At 31.9% G+C, this 23,942-nt stretch overlaps 1 long non-coding RNA gene across 6 annotated transcripts in view; it reads right to left on the reverse strand.

Annotated features, from left to right (window-relative positions):
* LOC118152825 (uncharacterized) overlaps window positions 1–23,942 on the reverse strand; it is a 343,181-nt gene that overhangs the window by 37,358 nt on the left and 281,881 nt on the right. For all 6 annotated transcript variants that reach the window (XR_013525668.1, XR_004741719.3, XR_013525667.1 and 3 more), the window contains one exon: window positions 3,347–3,421. This is a non-coding gene — a long non-coding RNA (uncharacterized LOC118152825). The remainder of the gene's footprint in view (window positions 1–3,346; window positions 3,422–23,942) is intronic.

Genomic DNA, 23,942 nt, shown 5'->3' on the forward strand with positions numbered 1-23,942 from the left:
ACTATCAAAATACTGAGTTGAGTAATACATTGCAAGTGCTGGAACCATTGAATCAGTAAGATAGTTCCAAGAAGCTGCCATCTTTTCTATGGTCACTTACATAATTTAAAAACAAAGCCTAATTCTGAGCCCTGCCTCCTTCATGATGAGGTTTTGATGCCCACAGTGCTGAAGACTTTATGTTGGTGCATAATGACTTCTCTTTCTTTTTAGTTCAATTATAAATGTCTCTAATAGAACCCAATTCCAACACAAAGAAATAGCCACAACTACTACTAGCTATTTTTTTCTTATCTTCTTACATTTTGCATTTGATTTACTGTTCTTTTTCTAATGACTTGAGGTATATTTTAAATAATTGATTTTTATTGTTCTTATATTTAAAATACACATGTAAGGTAATAAATCCCTGACTCGATCTTATCTACATTCTCCAAGTTTTATGATATATCTTTATTAACATTTACTTCAAAATGCCTCTTAATTTTGATATGGCTTCTTAATTGATTTATGGATTCTTTAAAAGTGCATATCCTTATTTCAACATACATCAACTTGTGAGTGGTACTGTCTAATTTGTGAATTTACTGTGTTAAGATAGCATAATAATTATTTCAATCTTTTGTGGTCTAATGAGACTCGATTTGTAACACAGTGTTTTAGTCTGTTTTGTGCTGTCATAACAGAATACTTGAAACTGCACAATTTTTAATAAATAATAATTTGTTGGCTCATGGATATGGAGGCTGGGGAGTTCAAGATTGAGAAGGCAGCAACTGGCTAAAGCCTTCTTACTACATCATTCCATGGTAGAGGGCAAGAAATAGAAAGAGAGAAGGAATCAACTTATCCCTTTATAAAGAATCCACAATGACTGACCCACACAGGAAATTACATTAATTTTTTTTCTTGAAACAGACTCTTGCTCTGTTGCCCAGGCTGGAGTGGAGTGGTGCAATCTAGGCTCACTGCAACGTCTGCCTCCCGGTTTCAAGCAATTCTCCTGCCTCAGCCTCCTGAGTAGCTGAGACTACAGGCACACGACACCATTCCTGAGTAACTTTTTTTGTATTCGTAGTAGAGACAGGGTTTCACTGTGTTAGCAAGGATGATCTCAAACTCCCCACCTCATGATCCTCCTGCCTTGGCCTCCCAAAATGCTGGGATTACAGGTGTGAGCCACTGTGCCCGGCAACAATATTAATCTATTAATAAGGTCAGAACCTTAGCGGCCTAATCAACTCTTAAAGGTCCCACTCTTAATGCTGTTGCAATGGTGATTAACTCTTCAACACATACTTTTTGGGGGACACATTCAAACCACAGTACCCAGTATAGAGTCATTTTGAGGATAAATGTTGAACTATATCCATGTAGTTATAAATAGTGTAAATACAAGCAATCATGTCATGTAGGACAGCTGTATCAGCCAGAGATCTCCAGGAAAAAAAAAAAAAAAAAAAAACAGAACAAAAGATTTATTAAAACTGCCTCAGGTGATTACATGATTACGGTGATTCAGCCAAAATCCAATGATCTAGTAACAGGGTTTTCCATATTCAAAAAGATGGACACAGGAGAGAAGACAGTGAAAATTTGTCTCTCATCCAGCATTTTGTACTAACAGAACAGTCCACAGATTGAATGATGCCACCCACATTGAGAAGGCTGATTTTTAGTAAGTGTGCTCATTCAGATACTGCTCTCTTGAAGAAACACCCTCACTGACACATCCAGAAATTATGTTTTACATCCCTTAGCGCAGTTAAGTAGACACATAAAATAAACAATAACAAATAACAACGCCATGCCTTGTAAATTTGGCACCTATATGAATCTCCTTAAATCATGCTTCATCTCCAAATAAAGACAATAAATGGCAAGGTAATAATCTCATATAATATGATACAACTATCCTGTGTACAACTAAAAATGCACTAATCCCTACCAAGAAAGGGGAAGAAAAGTCCTTGAGTGATGTTTACTCTTATAATATCCCATAACTTCAATAACATGATGTAAAATAAGCAACACTTATAAAGGGATAATAAAGTCAATACATCTTAGGTTATATGATAAGGCAATAAGATAGGAGAGTAAACAAAGATACTTGCTTGGTATATGCATATGTACACACATGAGGGTAAACAACATAGGCACAAAATACTCATGACAATTATAGTCTTCGTTTCTGTAGCTGATCATATGGTTGTTACTAGAATATATAATCACCTCCTTCTTCTATACATTCTACATTCACTTTGCCTTCAGCAAGAAGCTCAGCTGATCATGGTTTCTTACTTGATGTAGTTGCACAAACTTTTATACCTGAAGGGTTATGGCTGTTTGTAGTCCTGCCTGAATTAGGTTGCAGTTTTCCATTGGTCTTAATTACTGGAAATGGTAACACTAAGAGAAGCCTTGAGTAACCTCCTATATTTCAGAAATACTTTCTTTAATTCCATTATATAATAGTAGTCCAACTTCTCCCTAGTGTTGAAAACCAATAATCCCAACCAACACTGTAACTGCCTTCTTGGTCTATAGACTCAGAGCATAAGAAGCCCAAAGTAGCTGAGTGACAGTCTTAACTCTAAGTTCAATGGAATCATTGTGTCTACTGGTAGAAACATTCCTTCCTCTTGGACTAAGACTTTTTAGGTTGGCAGAGCATAAAGTCAGGAATAAGAAGCAAAATATTTGTTAGTGAGTCAGTAGGGGAAACGATGAATAGTGACACTCCCATTTCTACCCATTTATTTCAGAACCTATGAATCCTGGCTGTTGGAGAACCAGTATCACATACTGTGCACTGATTCACAACATACACAGCCTTTTGGAGAACCCTACCCTAGCTCACAATGTATTGCTACCTGGTTGGTGCTACAAATGAGTCTTCAAAAAGCCATTCCACTATTCTAGTAATCCATCTGCTTTGGGAGGGGAGCAGGGGAGAACAGGGTAATACCAGTGAATCTTGAGTATGTGCCCATTGTCTGCATTTCTTTGGCTGTGAAACAATATCCTTCCTTTACATTAAACCAAGGTAGATTGGGCATTTCCAATTTGCTCATGTTAGGCCATATTTTGACTCTTCCATGTAACAGTTTCATTTCTATGCTCCATTGCATAATTTAAATTTCATTCAACATTTTTCTCTTAAAGCACTAAGTGGAGATTTGGTGTTATTTTACTTTAATAAAACTGACATTATTTTATTTACTGTGAATGTTGAAACCTGGTATTTCATGTAAATTGTAGGCACTTTCCATAAAGAATATTTTCTACTATGAAGACATACCCAAGACTGGGTAATTTATAAAAGAAAGAGGTTTAAATAACTCACAGTTCAGCATGGCAGGGGAGGCCTCAGGAAACTTACAGCCATGGCAGAAGGGGAAGCCAGCATGTCCTTCTTCACCTGGAAGCAGGGAGAAGAAGAATGATAACTGAGCCAGTGGGGAAGTTCCTTATAAAAACTATCAGATCTCGTGAGAACTTATTTACTATCATGGGAAGAGCAAGGGGGAAACTGCTCCCATGATTCAATTATCTCCCACTAGGTCCTTCCAGCAACACATGGGGCTTGTGTGAACTACAATTCAAGATGAAATTTGGGTAGGGACACAGACAAACCATATTACTTAGTAAATAAGTTTTCTAAAATGTTAGATAAAATATTTAAAAACTTTAAAAAGTAAATACAGTTATCTAACACATGTAACATTGCAATGTATTATACATGTAATATACATGTTTACTCTTTAAACATAAAATTAAATGTCTTATTTTAAAATGTTAGACACATGAATTATTTTACCAAAATATCCAAATCTAATATGCTAGAATTGATAATTTGGTAAGACTATGATATATTTTTTAATATAATTTCAACTGGTAATTTACGTTTGGGTGTTACATTTTTAAAATTTAAAATGTGTTTTCCAGTTTATGTCTAGTACATGTGAAGAATTTTTTGGTTTTTAAAATGTTTACTAACATTTAGTTGACATATAATAAAATTTATCTATTTAAAATGTACAATTTAATGTATTCTAATAGCTGTCTCCACAGTCAATTGTAAAATTTCCTGAAAAATAAATAGCAATTAGCTGCCCCTTTTTACTTACTACCACCACTGTCATCCCTGGCTCTATATAACTACTAATTTACTTTCTGTATGTATATATTATCTTATTCTGGACATTTCATGCATGTTGAATCATGTAATATGCATTTTTCTGTGAATTTCATTTTTACTTAAAGTGTTAAAGGTTCATTTCTGTATTAACATTAATCAGAACTTCATTTCTCTTTAGGGACACATAGTATTGCATTGTATTGATATGCCACATTTTATTCATTCTCCTGTTGATGAAAATGTGGGTCATTTTTACATTCTGGATATTATTAATAATGGCTATTCACATAAGTTTACAAATTTTGTGTGGCTATTTGTCTCCTTTTTTAAAAAAGGAAATTTCCACTTTAATTTAGATACAGAGGTACCTGTGTAGGACAGTTAGTTACATGGGTATATTGGACCCAGCTGGTGATCATAGAACCCAACAGGTCTTTTTCAACCCATAACCCATCCCCACTATATTATTTGATAGTGGCTATTGCTTCCACATTTATGTTCCATGTTTCTGCTAAACAAATATGCTCAATGTTTAGCTCTGACTTATAAGCAAGAATATGCTGAATATTCTTTTCCTGTTCTTGTATTAATTTGCTTAAATAATGGCCTCGAGATCCATTCATATTGCTGCATATGTTATTATTTTGTTGTTGCAAATGTAATTATTTCATTATTTTGTTCCTTTTGATGGTTGCATACTGTTCCATGGTATACATGTATGATTTTCTTTATCCAACACACTACTGATGGACATCTAGGTTTAATGTATATCTTTAATATTGTGAATCATGTAGTATTGAACATGCACGTGCAAGTGTCATTTTAGTAAAATAATCTATATTCCTTTGGGTATGGACCCAGTTATAGGATTTTGTGGTCAAATTATAGTTTTAAGTCCTTTGAGAAATCTCCAAACTGCTTTCCACAGTGTCTGAACTAATTTACATTCCCACCAACAGTGTATGAGCATTTCCTTTTCTTTGTAGCCTCACCAGTATCTATTTTTTGAGTTTTTAATATCCCTTCTGACTTCTGTGAGATGGTGTCTTACTGTGGTTTGAATTTGCATTTCTCTGATGACTAGTGATGATGAACACTTTTTCATAAGTTTATTGGCTATATGTACTTCTTCTTCTGAAAAATGTCTGTTCATGTTTTTTGCCCACTTTTCAATGGGTTTATAATTTGCTGGCCGATTAGTTTAAGTTCCCTGTAAATTCTGGATATTAGGCCTTTGTTGGATACATAGCTTGCCAACATTTTTTTTTCCATTCTGTAACTTATCTGTTTACTTTATTGATTCGTTGTTGTTGTTTTGGCTAAGCATAAGTACTTTAGATTAAATTAGAACTAACCTATCAATTTTTGTTTTTGTTGCAATTGCTTTTGATGACTTGGTCATAAAATATTTGCCAGAGCGGGTTTCAGAAGGGTAATTCCTAGGTTTTCCTCTAGAACTTTTGCAGTTTTATATCATACATTTAAATCTTTTCTCTGCATTAAGTTAATTTTTCTATACAGTGAAAAATAGAGATCCAGTTTCCTTCCTCTGCATGTGGCTAACCAGCTGTCCCAGAACTATTAATATATTTAATAGGAAGTCCTTTTCCCATTACTTATTTTCATCAGTCTTATGGAGTATCAGATGGTTATATTTGTGAGGCTTTATTTCTTAGTTTTCTAATCTGTTCCATTGGTCTACATGTCTGTTTTTGTACCAGTACTCTGCTGTTTTGATTACTATTGCCTTGGTGTAGTTTGAAATCAGGTAATATGATTCCACAGACTTATTCTTTTTACATAGAATTATTTTGGTTATTTGTGCTCTTTTTTTTTTGTTCTGTGTGAATTTTAAGAACTCCGGTGCAATAAAAATATAAATCAACATTAAGAAGATCTCTAAAACTTACACAAATATAATTAAACAACTTGCTTCTGAATAACTCTTGGGTGACCATTGAAATTTAGGCAGAAATCAAAACAGTACTTTAAATTAACTAAAATAGTGATTCAACTTCCCAAAACCTCTAGGCTACAATCAGCAAATTAAGAGGAAATCTATAGCCTAAATACCTTCATCAGGAAGTTAGAAAGATCTCAGATTAATAATGTAACTTCCCACCTAGAGGAACTAGAAAAAAAAGAACAAACCAACCCCAAAGCTAGAAGAAAGAAAATAACTAAAATTACAGAAGAAAATAAAACTGAGATGCAAAAACCTATAAAAAATCAATAAAACCAAGAGATTGTTCTTTGAAAACATAAGATTGATAAACTAAGAAATAAAGAGAATATCCAAATAAGTGCAATGAGAAAAAACAAAAATGACATTACAACTGATCCCACTGAAATAAAAATTATCCTCAGAGAATGCTATGAACTCTATATACATGAATTAGAAAATATAAAGGAATGAATGTATTCCTGGAAAACACGATCTGCCAAGATTGAATCAGGAAGAGATTGAAACCATAAATAGACCAATATCAAGCTCTGAAATATAATCAGTATTAAACAGTCCATCAACTAAGAAAAGTCACGGAACAGACAGATGCTACCAGATATCATAATCTTACTGAAACTACATCAAAAACTCAATGAGAAGGGACTCCTCCCTAACTCATTCTATGAAGCCAACATCAGCCTAATACCAAAATCTGAAAGAAACACAACAGAAAAAGAAAACTTCAGGCCAATATCCCTGATGAACAGAGATGCAAAAATCCTCAACAAAATACTATCAAATCAAATCCAGCAGCACATCAAACAGGAAATTTACCATACCAAGTAGGCTTTTTTCCTAAAATGAAAGGTGGGTTTAACACTTACAAATCAATAAATGTGATTCACCACAGAAACAAAATTAAAAGCAAAAACCATATGATCATCTGAATAGATGGAGAAAAATCTTTTGATAAAATGCAAAAATCCCTTCATGATAATAACCCTTAGCAGTCTAGGTATCGAAGAAACATACCTGAATATAATAAAAGCCATCTGTGAAAAACCCATAGCCAACATTATACTGAGCAGGTGAAAGCTGAAAGTATTTGCTTTGAGAACTGGAAAAAGGCAAGAATGCCCACTTTCACCATTTCTATTGAATATAGTACTGGAAGTTCTAACCAGAGCATCCTCCCAGAGAAAGAAATAATAGGTATTCAAATAAGAAGAGGAGAAAAACTCTGTCCCTTTGCTGATGATATGATTCTGTACTTAGAATACCTTAAAGACACCACCAAAAGGCTTCTAGAACTGATGAATAATTTTAGCTATGTTTCATAATACAAAATCAATGAACAAAATCAGTAAGCAGTTCCACTGTAGGGGATAAAAGATTATAAGGTAATCATTTGGCAGTAATGCTTGGGCAGGTGCTACTCTCTTATATAATTTGCCACAGGTTTTCTCGAGAATGCTTGAGCACAGGAGTTCAGATGAAGATTTGGGATTGAAAGAATTCTGAGGCTCTACTCTCCCTAGGAAATGAAGAAAGCCCTATCAATCCTTGAAGCTCTCCCAAATTTAAATGGCTAAAGGACAATTGCTCTAAGGATCTTCAATCCATAAACTGATTTTATCAACTTGGGAAGTATTCATATCATAGTAATATAATTCAATTAATTTTGTAATAAAAAATGTACTTTAAAGAAATCGATAAGAGACGTTGGAAATCTTCTGAATGACTATAGAAAAATACTGTCTGTCATATACAGTGTGAAACTGGCATAAACATACATCATGTGTTTATCATTGTAAAAACCATTATTTTTAGTCGTATTAATCACATCTTCAAATTGGAGAACCAAGTTGCTTTACACAATGGCAGACATTTTGCTCTTCTAAAAATTTGGTTTGAATTAATTTATGGATAGAAATATTTTTATATTTTCTCTCCTTAAAAATTTTGGATATACCAAAATATTTCTTGTAACAAATAATGAAGAAAGTCAACCAATTATTTAATAATACAGATAGCATCACAGTCTGTACCATTTTCAGCTGTAAAAAATATTTGTACTTTGTATAAATTGTCTAGTATTGAAATAAGCAAAGTTTTCAAAAAATAAGGTACATTCTAATTTTATCAGACCTGTAAAATTAGTAATGTTTGAGGAAATTTTCATGCCTATGTCTTTTGAAAATAATTTATAAGTAGCATATAAACCCTCCTTGAATACTTTTGTAGAACTATTTAAACATCAATAATTATATAATTAAGGCAATGATTTTGTGAAAATAATTGTAACATATAATTTGATATAAAAGTTATAAGAATATAATTATTATATCATAATTGACTTTTTTTAACTTTATTATCAAATAGTTTAGAACCAGATGTGATGGGTTACATCTGTTAACTTAGTGCTCTGAGAGGCCAAGGTGGGAGGATCACTTGAGGCCAGGAGTTTGAGACCAGCCTGGGCTACATAGTGAGACCTTGTCTCAACACAAAATGAAAAGATTTTATTTCTCAAATGTCAAATAATTTAAATATTCGTGGTTGATACCTTCTGCTATGGGTCTTTGGCTAGGTGATTAGTTCTGCGTGGACATCTTTATCTCTGACACATCCTTGGCTAATTTTCTTACATCCATTAAGTCTGTTTCATCATCACTGTTTCAGTGAGAACTTATATTATCAATTCTGTTCTATCCAGCACTCCTGGATTCACTCTACGTTTTTCTTAGTCATCTTTCTATATTATCTCCTAACATTCTGTATAATTCAGGTATTTATTAAGTTCATTGTTTATTGTCTATCTCACCCTAATAGAAGGCAAAATCTATAGGGCATAATTATTTTTACTTGATTTATTGATGACTTTCAAATGCGAAGACATTATACAGCACTTAGGAGGTTCACAATAGATATCAGCTAATTAGATATATAAGTTGATAGCCTTGTTTTTCACCAATAACTTCTAAATACAGTCCTTCAATTACTTTTCTAAAAGCTATAAGTTAGCTGGTTTATTCCCTTGCAAATATTTTAAAAATGTTTCTTATTTTCCCTTTGAAGTTGAAATTGAACATCACATTCTTAATATGACCTACAAATCTTTCATAATCCGATTCAATGCTCTCTCTCCAACTCCTTGTAAGTCATTGTAAAAATCTCAACATAAAATCTACTAAAACAGTCTGTATCTCATTTAGACTCTCAAACATCTTTTTTTTTTTCATTTTCTCATCCCCTTCTAAGTCCCATTACATGCATTCTCTGTTTCTTTCTATACACTGACACACAGCTAACTACTTCACCAGATTGTAAGTTTCTTGGGTAACATAATTAATTCATTTTATGATAATGAATTCAGCATTCGTATGGTGACTGGTTCACAGTAAATATTAACCATGTCTTTGATGAGCACATGCCATTACCCCTTTTTATAACTGAAAACCCCAACATGAAGTTATCTCATAACAGGGCAAATAAAAACTTTTAAAAAATGTTTTTCATTGGGAGGCTGAGGCGGGTGGATCACGAGGTCAAGAGATCGAGACCATCCTGGTGAACATGGAGAAACCCTGTCTCTACTAAAAATACAAAAAATTAGCTGGGCACGGTAGCGCGTGCCTGTAATCCCAGCTACTCGGGAGGCTGAGGCGGGAGAATTGCCTGAACCCAGAAGGCGGAGCTTGCGGTGAGCCGAGATTGTACCATTGCACTCCAGCCTGGGTAACAAGAGCGAAACGCCGTCTCAAAAAAAAAAAAAAATGTTTTTTATAAAAATATCTGAAATCACAATTTTCCCTAAGAAAGTGTAAGTTATGTTGTAAACAGAAAATACAAAAATGGTGAAGATGTTTCCATTTTCTTATTGTCTTCTGTAAAGTATATGGTGACAATCCTGAGTGAAATCCTTCTGCCTTTGTCTGCACTGTAACACCAATTTTTATTCAGTCTACTAACCACAAGATCCCCAGGTAATTGGAAACTGCAATATTTACTGAAACTAGACTTTCTGATACCTACAAAATTTTTTTGACTCTGAGAAGACTGCTCATATACTCAGTCTATAAAACAGAATAAAATAAATTCACAGAGTGCCTGTATTGGAATCCAATCCCACACCAGGTGTTACACAAATTGCCCTAGCCTTAATCCTGGCATGCTTCTTTCTGAGAAGAATGAATAAAAGTCAAATCCTTCCATTCTCTTGCTAGCCATGGCCTTATATGCTTTCTTTTTCAAAATAAATCCACCTTACCATATGACATTGATAAATTTCTCCCACATCCTAGTGCATATGGGAGCAGCCTTGCATGACACTGGAACAATGGGAACTCATGTATGTTGCTTGTGGGAATGTAAAATAGAAAAGCAATTTATACTGTAATTGTCTCATATCTGGTAAAACTGAAGCTGTGTGTACAGTTTAACTAAACAATGATGCCCCTAGATCTGTACTCTAGAGAAAATCTTTTGCAACTTTGTCTGAATGACAATAAAGAACTTCAAAATATCCTTGAAATGTTGAATCAACACATATTTGGGGGTACAGCCATAGTCGTCTGAAAATAGATAAACTGGAGTTATTAATAAACATTTATAAATCACATAAACCTGTGCAGAAGAAAAAGTTGAAGGAAAAATTATGTATATATTTATATATATATCTATTTCGGCTTAGTATACATATATACATATATGATATTTTATAATATATAGTATGTCATATATAATATGTATTATAATATGTATGTATAATTATATATATAAAATGTCATATATATGTAAATATAATATATAATATATATGAAAAAATGTCATATATGTATATATAAATATATATAATATATAATATGCATATATATCATATATTATATGTACATATCATATATATTTATATAAGATATATATGTAATATATAATATGTATATATGGCATATATAATATATATTTATAATTATATTATGATCATATATAATATATATGACATATATAACAAATATGTTATAACATATAATTATATATACGTATAACATATATGAGTCTATATATGATTATACAATGTATATATGTTTATAATTTGTCATACATTATATGTATATATATAATTATACAATGTATATTTATGTATAATATATGTTTTGCAGCATATGCCTTAAATGGGTGGCATCTCAGATATAAGAAAAATACAAAACAATGAAAATTGATTATAATCTATAATTCTAAAATTGCAATCTAAATTCTGCCCCCTTGATGAATTATCTGTGATGAATCCTCTTATGCTTAGGAAACAAAGCCCTAAAAAATCCATTCACACCTACAGAGGTGGGTGGAGATGTAGCATATGATCCAAACTTGGCTAGTTAGAATCACCAGGAAAATTCAACTGTATCTTTAAGAGAAACTTCTAACAAAATTGGTTTGGTAATCTGTGAACAGATAATTTTGGTATTATTTGTGGCAATCATACTTAATGCTTGAGGAGAATTTTCCACATATAGAGATGGGTTAATTTTGGTTTTGACATTTTCTATACTTGGCAAATATTAAGCAATGTTTTTATTTTTTTACACCTCTTTTTAGCCTAATTTATATTTTCAATGGTTGAAAACAATTACTTCGGATTGTTAAATTAATATTAGGGTTAGGAATTTAAATTAGAGATATTAAAATTTATATTAAAATTTTTAAACGAGTGTTTTATCAGTGAAAAATTAAGAGGAAAATTAACAAAAAGAGATTATACAACACCAAAATATGCTGAAAATTTAATATTTTCTGTCAAAAATGGAATATCTCCCCAAATCATTTTAATAAATACCATTTAGTTCATTCAATTTAAAAGTTAAGCCATAAATAAGTAAAAATAACATAGGCATTTATTAATCTGAAATGAGAAGAATGGTATTATGAATGGACAAAAATAAAATTTAAATATATTTAAATCACAAATTCAATGAATGCTGATTAAACTCCTTAATACTGACTTTTCTATAACTTTGCAAAATAATAATTTATTGCACTATCACAGAGGTTGTGATTAAACATTTTACTTCATTTTAATAAAAATGTATTTAATTTCAAAATGTATTTAATTTCAAACCTTGAGGAAAATTTGCTACATATACCCAATAATTTACAAATGTGTATATAATTTGACTCAATAATTTTACTCTCATATTTTTCAAGATAGTTATCAATGAAAAATGGACATTATTACATACAGTTATATTATTACTGTTATTTTTAATTAAAAATACCATTCACTTACAGTGATGGTTGTAAAAATTATGAGGCAGGCCATGTGTGGATTACTATGAATTCATCAACAGTTTCATTTAAAATATGTAATGAGGTATGCTTAAAATCACTAGTGATAATTGTAAGAAACAAAATATTATAACACTCATGTATATATTCTGAAGGTAAGTAATGATTCTTTTTAAATGTAATTTCATTTGTTCTTATATATCTTTCCAAAATTTATCATTTATCTTGTAATTTATGGTTAAACAATAAATCCCTTTATAAAAAATCCCCTAAATACATTCACATTTTCCTTTGACTCCACAAGAAAGTACATGTAATTAATATGGAAGTTATCCACAGGAAAATGAACAAGGTACTCAAACTTCTGGAATAGGAGTATTTCCATGTTGTATGCAAAAGTAAATGGAGAAACCACATTTTTACATCATAATTATAATTATACTTATAATTTATAATTGAAGTGTAGTCATAAATGTTATTGTAGCAAAGAAAGTGTTTTATACTTTGAATTAATTTGCTATTGCTGCTATAAACAGTTCCCACATGCTTGTTGGCTTAATACTATACAAGTTTATTATCTTGGAGTTTGGGAGGTTAGAACTCCAAATGAGTTTCACCAGACTAAACTAATTTGTCAGCAGACCTGTGTTCTTTCTGGAAGCTCTGAGACCTGTTTCTTTGCCTTTTCCAGCTTCTAAAAGCTGAGTTCCTTGACTCCTGCCCCTGTATAATTGTGATTTCTGCTTCTGCTGTAACTTACACACCATCTCTTTGCTCCTGTTACCATAATGCTTTCGCTCTTTGCTTCCATTGTTACATAACACTTTTTGCCCCTCTGACTCTACTGCCTTCCTTTTATAAGGATCCTATACAAGGCAATATAATCTTATCTCAATATACTTAATCTAATCACATCTGCAAAGTCCCTTTTACCTTGTAAGATAACATTCACAGATTTCAGAAGTTAGGATATGGACACATTTGGGTGGCCATTACAAATTCTACCACAAACTCATTGAAGAATGATATTAAATCGGAAGATCAATTAAAATAGTTCTGTTCTGGTTAAACAGCTAGCTTAATGCTTTAATACATACTATCAAATTTTTTTCTACATATGATATATGAGTAATTTCTGGTTACATTCATAACAATTTTAGATGGTGATTAAACAAGTAGATTGCTTTACCAAATAGATTAGTTGAAAGCAAATAGTTTTTATATTTTTTGACAAATTATATAATAACAGTTCATGAAAGATTCAATCACAGATCAGAAAAGAAAATAAGACATAGCAAAATTTATTAGGTATGATCATCTTAAACATCATCTTGAAGATCTGTAAGTTATAAGATGCAGAACATAAAAGATATGTATCATTCATTTTTTATTAGTTTAAAAATGCATTTATATAATTTAGTATCCAAGCAAAACTTGAGAATTAAATAAAAATGTGTTCTTAAGAGTCAATGAACTAAAAAATTTAGCAAAGAGTCAATCACAGTGGTTAATACAGTCTTCTCTGAATAGGCAAAGATAAGTTAATGTGAATTACATACTGTTATACCTTTGCTCTTTCAGGTTTTGAAGCCCATAGCACAGTCAGTTATTAAAACACATGTTTGTACATTAATCAGAGCAGGGAGGAGAATCATTTTTAATTCCCACCTGTTATAAATAGTCTTACTTTACTGAAATGGTCATCATTCTCTTTATGTGCAAATGTGTCATTTAATCTTGGGCTACTTAACAATCTTAAAGTTAATTAAACTGAGCCTGTGTACAAGCAATTTGAGTCCATTTTCTCGGTAAGGAATGGGGATAAAAACTTCAAAAACAAAGTTAAGGAATTAAAAAGCAGCATAATTACGTTTGTATTATGATGTATAGATATGTATTTATGCTAGGAAGAAAAACACTTATGTTATATTCTGTATAATTTTTTAAGTTTTAGTCATAAAATAATTTTAAATTTTCACTACTTCAATATGTTTTTGTAAAAACATTTAATTCCATTCCTAGTTCAGGTAATAGTTGTGTATTTCATTATTTTGAAATTTTAAACAAACAAACATATGAATTATTCAATCAAAACAATACTTTGAAAACCAAATGTAATAATGGTTAAAATATAAAAAAATTAGAAAATTCATCATTAAATGTAATCATTTATTTGTTAATGCTAAAGTAAATTATTTGTTTAAATAGAAATAAACCTTAGATTAAATATATTTGTGGAGATATACCGTTTACATTTGATTTCATAGCTAGGAACAATGCTTCTAGCAACTTACTGCCTTTGTAATGTATAGGAGAAAATTTGTAGTTGGGTTAGGCAAGTAACAGTTATTTTGAAATGTACAATTGTCATAAGTTGGTCCAATTTACTATGGTCTTGGTGACTGTAAATAAATATTTATCAATTGTTATACAGATAGATGGTTGCTACAGTACACATTAGTATTGTCATAAGTAGGTCCAATTTACTATGGTCTTGGTGACTGTAAATAAATATTTATCAATTGTTATACAGATAGATGGTTGCTACAGTACACATTAGTATTGTCATAAGTAGGTCCAATTTACTATGGTCTTGGTGACTGTAAATAAATATTTATCAATTATTATACAGATAGTTGCTACAGTACACATTAATAGAAGATGACTTAGCAAGTTTACTCTTTATATATTTATAAATCTTTATTATTAAATGTATACATTTGCTAAACTACCCTTAAATTTAGCATAAGATATATTGCTTGATATAATAGAAAATATGGCAATAAGCTATAATATAGGTATAATATTTATCTTATATTTTTGGTCAAAGAACAAATACCATTCAGTATTCACTCAGGTACTTATATACAATGGAATAGTATTCAGTAATACAAAATAATGAGATTATGCCATTTTCAGCAACATGGATAAAACTGGAAGTCATTATGCAAAGCAAAATAAGCAAGTATATAAAGATAAACATCACATGTTCTCACTTATTTGGGGGATCTAAAACTCAAAACAATTGAATTCATGGAGACAGACAGTAGAAGGATGGTTATCAAAGGCTGGGAAGAATAATGGGAGGGTGGGGAGTAATGGGGACAATTAATGGGTATAAAAAACTAGAAGAATTAGTTAGACCTAGTATATGATAGCACAACAGGGTGATTATAGTCAGTAGTAATTTAATTGTACATTTCAAAATAACTAAAAAATTATAATCAAATTATTTATAACATAAAGGGTAAATGCTTAAGGGGAAGGATACCTCATTATACATGATATCATTATTATGCATTGCATGCCTGTATCAAAACATGTCCGAGACCCCATAAATATGTATATATATATATATATATATATATATATATATATATATATATACACGCACCTGGTGTGCACCCACAAAAATTAAAATAAAACAATTTAAAAAGACAATCTTCAGCAATAGTTTATTATCAAACATTTAAGATTCAAAATAATGGAGATGATAATTATCACCATAATATAAAAAAGAATACAAAAATAACATAAAAATTATTTCTAAGACTATTCCTTATTCTGATTATTTCTGTGAATTTAATAAAAGAGAAAATTAAAATATTTACAGATACTGAAAAGTAAATTAATGTATGTGTTACTATCTTCCTGCAGACATTTTTATTTAATTTCATTGCTATGTGAATGTGCTGATTTCATTCATTTATTACATATATAATGAATGTCAACTATGTCCCAATCCTTCTCCTTAATGATGGTTATTCAGGTTTGAGCAATGTGAAATATTTCTTACAGATACTCCTTGAGTGGGAGAATTTAATAATAGATAAATAAGGTGAGAAGAAAACTATGAAAGAGACTTAAGGAGAATCCAGTTGAGAGGGCTTGTGTGGGTGACTACTTTAGTTTGAGTGACAAAGGAGTACGTGTTGAGGAGACCAGAGGTGTCTGAATGCTCCAAAGAATGTTGCTGTGTGAATATCTGGATTAGGAGGGACTTAAAGGCAATTAAAACATCTAGTGCAAAATAGTATAACCAGGAATGACCTTTATGAAGCAAAGAAAATATGGGAGGCTAGAGCACAGTAAGTCAAAAAATGGTAACATATACTGCAATGGCATAAACAAGAGCAGGACCATTTGATTTCCTTGAAACTATAATTGCAAACCATTAGATGATTTTAAGCAAGTAAGAGATGTTAACCACCATTTTTAAATGATTTATCTGGGTTTGTTGAAGGGATGAAGAACAAAAGGAGTACTCAGGGAAATCCCTGGATTTTGGTTTCAGCAACTTTGTGGGGTACTCCTCTTCATACACCTAAAATCAGTGAGAATGAATCAGTAGCGTTAAGGATGAAGAATTGAATTCTACCCGAATTGCTTTAAGACGACATCCAGTGGAGATAGTAAGAAGGTCAATATATAGGCAAGACCGGTGTTTGTGGGTACAAAAAAAGCAAAGCAATTCTCAGTAGCTAATCAAAACAAATATTTAATTCTTCATCACATTATATAAAAATTACAGAATGGCTTGGTGTTTACTGTGTAGGATTGATTCAGCAGGATTCTGATGTATAATACTTGTCTTCTTATTCTGGGGTCAAGGCCAAGTGAGTGTTTGCTATTCATGGAAAGATTCTTTTTTTTTTTTTTTGCAAATCACACAATCTCAACAAGATAATGAACAGAGACAAACTACATAATTACATATAAATCTTATGCTCAGAAATGGCATATGCTATGTTTTACTCATATTTCATTGGTCCAAGCAAATATTGTAACAAGTCCAAAGTCAATCAAATGATGAAGTATAATTTTACTACTCAAAATGATGTCAAGGCTGGAGAGAGTACAATCAATTTAAGATTTAACACATTAAGATGCATTATGCTTTCCCTGTATTAATGAGATATATATTTACTTATTTAAAACAACATTCACCACTTTAATTTTACTTATTCCCTAAATAATAAAAGTATGGTTATAATGCTCTTACAGAAGAAAGAAATTGCTGAATGCCAAGAACTTTTAAAACTCAATAGCCATTTATCTTATCAATTCACCATTACCATGTTCATAAATCTCATTTTGACAGATTCAGAACTTGGAAAATTAAAATGTATCTGACACAACTGAGAGATGCTACCTCCCTCAAAAAATCACACTTATTGCATTTACTTAGAGCTTCCTGTTAGACCATGGTTGATAAGCATAATCAGAAACCATAATAAATTGGTTGTATGATGGTAAAGCTTTCAGGAGCTATCATCCTGGAAGACACAGATCTGTATCCTGTAATACATTCTTGGTAAATATCATTCCTTCTGTGATTCCGTCTACTATTCTACTGGTACCAAACCTTTTTCCCAACTGAAACATATTTTTATTTATATATTTATAGTTTACATTATTGTACAAGACTTGGTTGGGCTCATGGGCTATTTAGACTCCTCAGTATTATTTCATACATTTCATCTGATCCATTACAAGTTCATCCAGTCTTTGTTATTATCTTCTTAATTTTGAATTTCTGTCAGGTGTAATGTTTGTGGCTGGAGATACAATAAGAGTAATGCAGATGGAATTCAGACTTGTCCTGATATATCAGTTCGAGCTTACAATTTAATACTATCAATATACTTATGCTCTAAAGCACCACTGGAAGGGAGAGAAATGTAATGTTCTCAAAGGGTTTATTATTAATAACCAAAAGAAATAAGGTTGTATAAATGCACATTCGGTACTTAGGTAATTCTTGATTTATGCATCTCAACTTATTTTAGTGTACTAAAGGGACTGGTAAGCAACTTTTTGGTTCCATTATAATAATCTTCCTCAGTTATGCTCACTAATGGATAGCCTCTGTTTCTAAACTTTTGGATTTGTTGCAAATCTTTGTTTCTTTTCAGAGAAAGAGTTTCCACTTCCATCTTCCATCTATTATTTTATACATTGACATCTTAAACATTTTATTAATCACTCATTTTTTCCTTATCGAAATCTGATCTCTTATGTAAGTGATTGTTTTTTAATATCAGTCAGGGCCAGATTCAGATTTTTGTAAGGGCCTAATGATTATACAATTTAGGGTACCATTTTGAAGACAAATAATATAAGACAACAAATATAAAATTCATTTCAAAATAACTTATTCTTGAATACAAATAAATCAACAATGACACATTTCATAAAGTAAGAATAAATTGTTTTTTACTTGCCTACTTTTTAGGTTAAGGAGTATATGTGCATGTTTGTTACATGAGTAAATAATACGTCACAGGGGTTTGGTGTACAGATAATTTTGTTACCCAAGTAATCAACATGATATCTGATAGGTAGTTTCTTAGTCCTCACCTTCCTTGTACTTCAAATAGGCCATGATGTTTATCACTTTCTTCTTTTTGTCCATGTATACTCAATGTTTAGCTTCCACTTATAAATGAGAACATGGTATATTTGGTTTTCTATTTCTGCATTAATTTGCTTAGGATAATGGCTTCCAGCTCCATCCCAATTGCTACAAAGTACATAATCTCATTATTTTTTTATGATACATAGTAATCCATGGTGTATATGTACATTTCTGTATCCAGTCCTCGACTGATAGGCACAAACGTTGAATCTATGTCTTTGCTATTTTAAATAATAGCAAATTATTATTATTACTATAGTGAATATATGCATGTTTGTGGCTTTATGGTAGAATAATTTCTATTTTTCTGGTTAAATACCCAAAAATGGAATTGCTCGGTTGAATGTTTATGTTATTGATTACATTATATTTTACATTATTTGAGAAATCTCCTGACTGATTTCCACAGTGGTTGAACTAATTTTCATCCCCACCAGCAGTATATAGACACTTCCTTTTTGACACCTCACCAGCCTCTTTTTTGACTTTTTAATAATAGCTATTTTCATTGGTTTGAGATGGTATATCATTGTTGTAATTTTCATTTCCCTAATGATTTGTGATCTTGAACAATTTTTTCTTTAAATGGATAATAATACAGAAAAATATCAGTGTTCCTTCTAATTAACTCCCTATTATTTTGTATATTTTAAAAATTGTCCCTACATTTTGGTTTCACATGTATTGCATAAAGCTATAATGAGGGCCCATGGTAGTTTTCAAAACAATAGACTTATCTAACTGAATTTGTTAGTGACTATGAAAGTTGTATTTTTCTGTACTCTTACTTTCACATTACTTTTGCTTTTTTGTTTATCTCTTCTTAGTTTGCTGACTCTCTTTAACAATTTACCTCTTTTGATGTCTTCATTATCTTTTTTGAATAATATAAATATCTATAGAATAATGAATCAATAAGTACATTTTCTAAAGCCCATACTAAATATCTTCAGCTAAACTTTCTCTTCCCTATATCCCCAAATTCTTTCAATCTATCCATCCTACTCAACACAAGATAAAGTGTGGTAGTACAGAAATTTGAGTAGAAAGAGGTAAAAGAGGTAATTGTGGAGTCAGGTAATCATGGTTACAATATTCTACTTTCTCAAAATTCACAAAGCTGTAAGGCTAAGTAGGTACATTACTAAAAGCCCTTCACAGGCTTTTTAAATGATCATAAAATTAAGAGATTGTGTACCTTAAGTATTATGCTGAATATAATTATACATCAGTTTCTATGCAGCAAAGATGAAAAAGTATAGAAAATGAGAACTTTATAATTTTCTGTTCTTGGACTGTGATACCTTTTAAATAATCAAGCCTTAATGAGACCTCAGATTAATAAACTGTGGGCACCTAATGTAAATCACAATGTTATTTCATTGAGTTTTATTGTTATTCTACCCATTTGTTGCTGAATAGCATTGCTCATTCAGAGAAGAGATCTTTTCGGTAAACACTGTCAATGGTGAATATATATTTTTAAATGATCATAAATGTGATTAGATGATGGAGTGTCCCTCCGATGTATTTAAAGAGCATATTATCTGGCCTGGCACAGTGGCTCACACCTGTAATCCCAGCACTTTGGGAGTCCTTGGCAGTGCATCACCTGAGGACAGGAGTTGGAGACCAGCCTGGCCAATATGGTGAAACCCCGTTCTCGACTAAAAATACAAAAATTAGCCAGGCGTTATGGCAGGTGCTTGTAATCCCAGCTATTCTGAAGGCTGAGAAAGGAGAATTGCTTGAACTTGGGAGGTGGAGGCTGTAGTGAGCCGAGATCGTACCACTGCGCCCCAACCTGAACATGAGCGAAACTCTATCTCAAAAAAAAAAAAAAAAAAAGAATGTAATCAATTTAGACAACTGTTGTAAACAGTATATTTCCTCATGAATAAGCCCTTGGAAAGCAGATAGAGAGAGATAATAGATAGATGTAGATAGATACATATATAAATGATGGACAGACGGATAGATAGATGATAGATAGATAGACAGATAGATAGATAGATAGATATTCCTAGGGTTGAAGTAGTTTATGTTCAGTGATAGAAAGACTTTTATTCAATTTGCAGCTCTAAACATTTAAAAAATATTATCCCTATTTCTTATTATTGGCTAAAAAAACATACATTTTTAAAACTGGCAAGTAAAAAAAATAAACTGTAATTATAATCTTTTATATAAAACATTTGCAGTAGAATTTATTGTATTTGTTACTCATTATTGCCATAACAAATTACCACCAAATTAATGGCTTAAATTAACATTGAAATTAGTGGCTTAAAACAACACTGATGTTGTACTGTTCGGGATGCTTAGAAATCTAAAATGGGTGTACTGGGTGGAAAACAAGGTGGTGGCCTATTTCCTTCTGAAGATTCTCCAACAGTGCAGACTCTTCTCTTTCCTTCTCCAGCTTCTAGAGGCCGTCTGCATTCTTTAGCTCGTGGTCCCTGCCTGCTGGAGTCCTCACATGGCATCGTTCTGAAACTAGTCTCCTGCAGTCCTACCTTGTGATTACGATGATTTACCCACATAATCCAGGATAACGTTTTATCTTGGGATCATTATGAGGTGAACCAAACTACCTCCATCTTAAAAGTGAGCCTGACTGACTCCATCTTGGCTTCCCCCTGACCCGCCATTCCTCCCTTGAGTGCATACCTGGGTCACACAGTGCTGGGTCATGTTGTGCTTAGAACCACAGAAACACATAACTGTTGCAACCATACCCTGTTTGACAAGCCTACTTGCTATTGTGAATGTCCCCTTGATTAATCATAAGGAAAGTACCAAAATGCCCCCATTGGTAACCAGCAATCACGGAAATCACTTGCGTACCCTCCTTAGTTAATCTCCTGCCTCCTAGTTACCAGCCTCCTCCCCTAACTTGCTTGTTCTGCTTCTGTAAAATTCTGCTTCAGCTAGGCTCCCCCTCCCCTTTCTTAAGCAAGGTATAAAAAGAAATCAAGCCCCTTCCTCAGGGCCAAGAGATATTCAGTGTAAGTTGACTCTCAGTCACCAGCAATAAAGGACTCACAATCAGATCTCAGAGAGTGGTGCTTTCCCAACAACGCACTTGGATACAACAATTAATTTTATAAAATTGCAAAGTCCTTTTTTCATGTAAAGTAATATATTTAGAGGTTCCATGGCTTAGGAGACAGCTATCTTGGGCAGGGTTCATTATTCTGTCCATAACATGTGTCTTCAAAAAGATTATCAGGAATAGAAGACAGGATCGAAATGCAGCTGAAAAATACATTGAGATCACTGAAATATATTTTATTTGATTCAGTAGGATTGTATTTAGTTCAGCTCCCCAAAATCTTGAGTATTGTATTATACCAGGTCCAGCTACAAGTATCAATAATTTTACATATTAATAACAAAAAGACACAATTCACTCTGACACCCTGCAAAGAGTATTTCAGATTCCTGAGTATTCTAAGACAAATTCTAATTCCTGAATAGGAAATCCAGTGAGACTGAAATTATATGCCATTATATGCAAGTTCTATTATTCTTTTCTTTAAGGCCCACATTTGGTTTGCTCTTCCATGAGGTCTTAACTAATCACCCTTGCTCTTCTAAGTTGTCTCCTCTCTTTTGATTTCACAATTCACTTTCTTTTATATCCTCCATTGCATTGCATTTATTTGTTGACTTAAGTAGTCATCGCTCCCACTGGTTGAATGGCCCCAAAAGCAGAAACAACATTATATTTATCTTTGTTATGCCTGTGACTTTCACAGAGTCTAGGAGCAAATGAAATGTGCTCAGTAAATATGTATTGTTCATTAAGCAAATAACTAAATAGAGATGATTAAATTGTTGAATAAATAATTAAGGAAAAACATATATTACAATGTTTATTTTAAACGTACTCAGCATTTAAACATGACATCATACTTCTGCCTATTTTTTTTCAATTTCTCTGCTTTTACTATGAAGGCAGACGCAGCAGGAATTTTGTATTTGGTGCTTTAGTCTCTCCAGGTGATCATAAATGTAATAGCTTTATGGAAAGGCAGTTAGCTCTATATTTCCTGGAGTCATTCTCAGAGTTTTTACCCAGGGATATATTCTTGAAGAGTCATTTTCATGTCAACTATTATACTCCACAGCACTTTGCAGTAAGTGACTCTGGGCTGATTCCTTTTATTCTCTAAGAATCAAGTCTAAAAGAATCCATTATAACCAGACAGCATTTGTGTTATTTAAACATCTACAGACAGTCAAAAAACTATTTCTATTATATTATGCCATTTTTGTTCATTTAATGATGGCCAAAATTTATTTGAGATACCTGGGGGAAAATTATTTAAAAATTTTCTCTTAGTCTTTGTTACCGAATGAGAAACAAAAGGTTTTTAAATGACATAAATTAAACATAGAAGTCAGTTTGTAATATAACAATAAGCATGCAATGTTAAAATATGCAATTTCAAGATAAATATATATTTACAATTATGGCATTTTCTGGCTGCTAATAAAACCACCTTTCCTTCTACCCAGTTATGTCATCTCTCTTACCTTCTTATCTATTTGGCTTCTGATGTTAAGGATCATACAGCTGTCAAACAGGAAAGTTAATTTCCTGTATCTCATTATGGCTTGACAGTAGTTTTAGATACTTACAGAGAATCAGAAACAGGAGTGCAAAAGAAAGAGAAAATTGTTTAGACTTTATGCATTGTATTTAAATAAATAAATACCTCATTAATAGTGAAAAAAATAGGAGGAGGTGGCTATTTAGATTTTTTTTTTCACTCTAGGATGTTTATTAACATGTAAATATAAACATATATTAGCAAGAGGACTGTTTGTTGCCTACAAACTTTACAGTGAGGGAATTCTTAGTTTAGTTTAGTCAGAATATTTATACAAACAATAGTCACATAGTAAAGTATATGAGTGCCACCAAAGACCCCCTAGAAAATAGTTCCTTTTATGATTAATGATTCCCCACTTTTTAGCTTACATTGTACATATCCTCTCTGAGACTTCAATATGTCAAATTATAAGACAAACCAAGACATCATTCAATTTTTTTTTTTACGTTGGCTTAAAAACTGGACAATATAACTGCCTCACAGGGCCACTTCATGCGTAACTTCAGTGAGGACATTCCTTTTAATGCTGAATTG

The sequence above is a fragment of the Callithrix jacchus genome, chromosome 1 (genome assembly GCF_049354715.1).
Source record: "Callithrix jacchus isolate 240 chromosome 1, calJac240_pri, whole genome shotgun sequence".
Classification (NCBI taxonomy): Eukaryota; Metazoa; Chordata; class Mammalia; order Primates; family Cebidae; genus Callithrix; species Callithrix jacchus.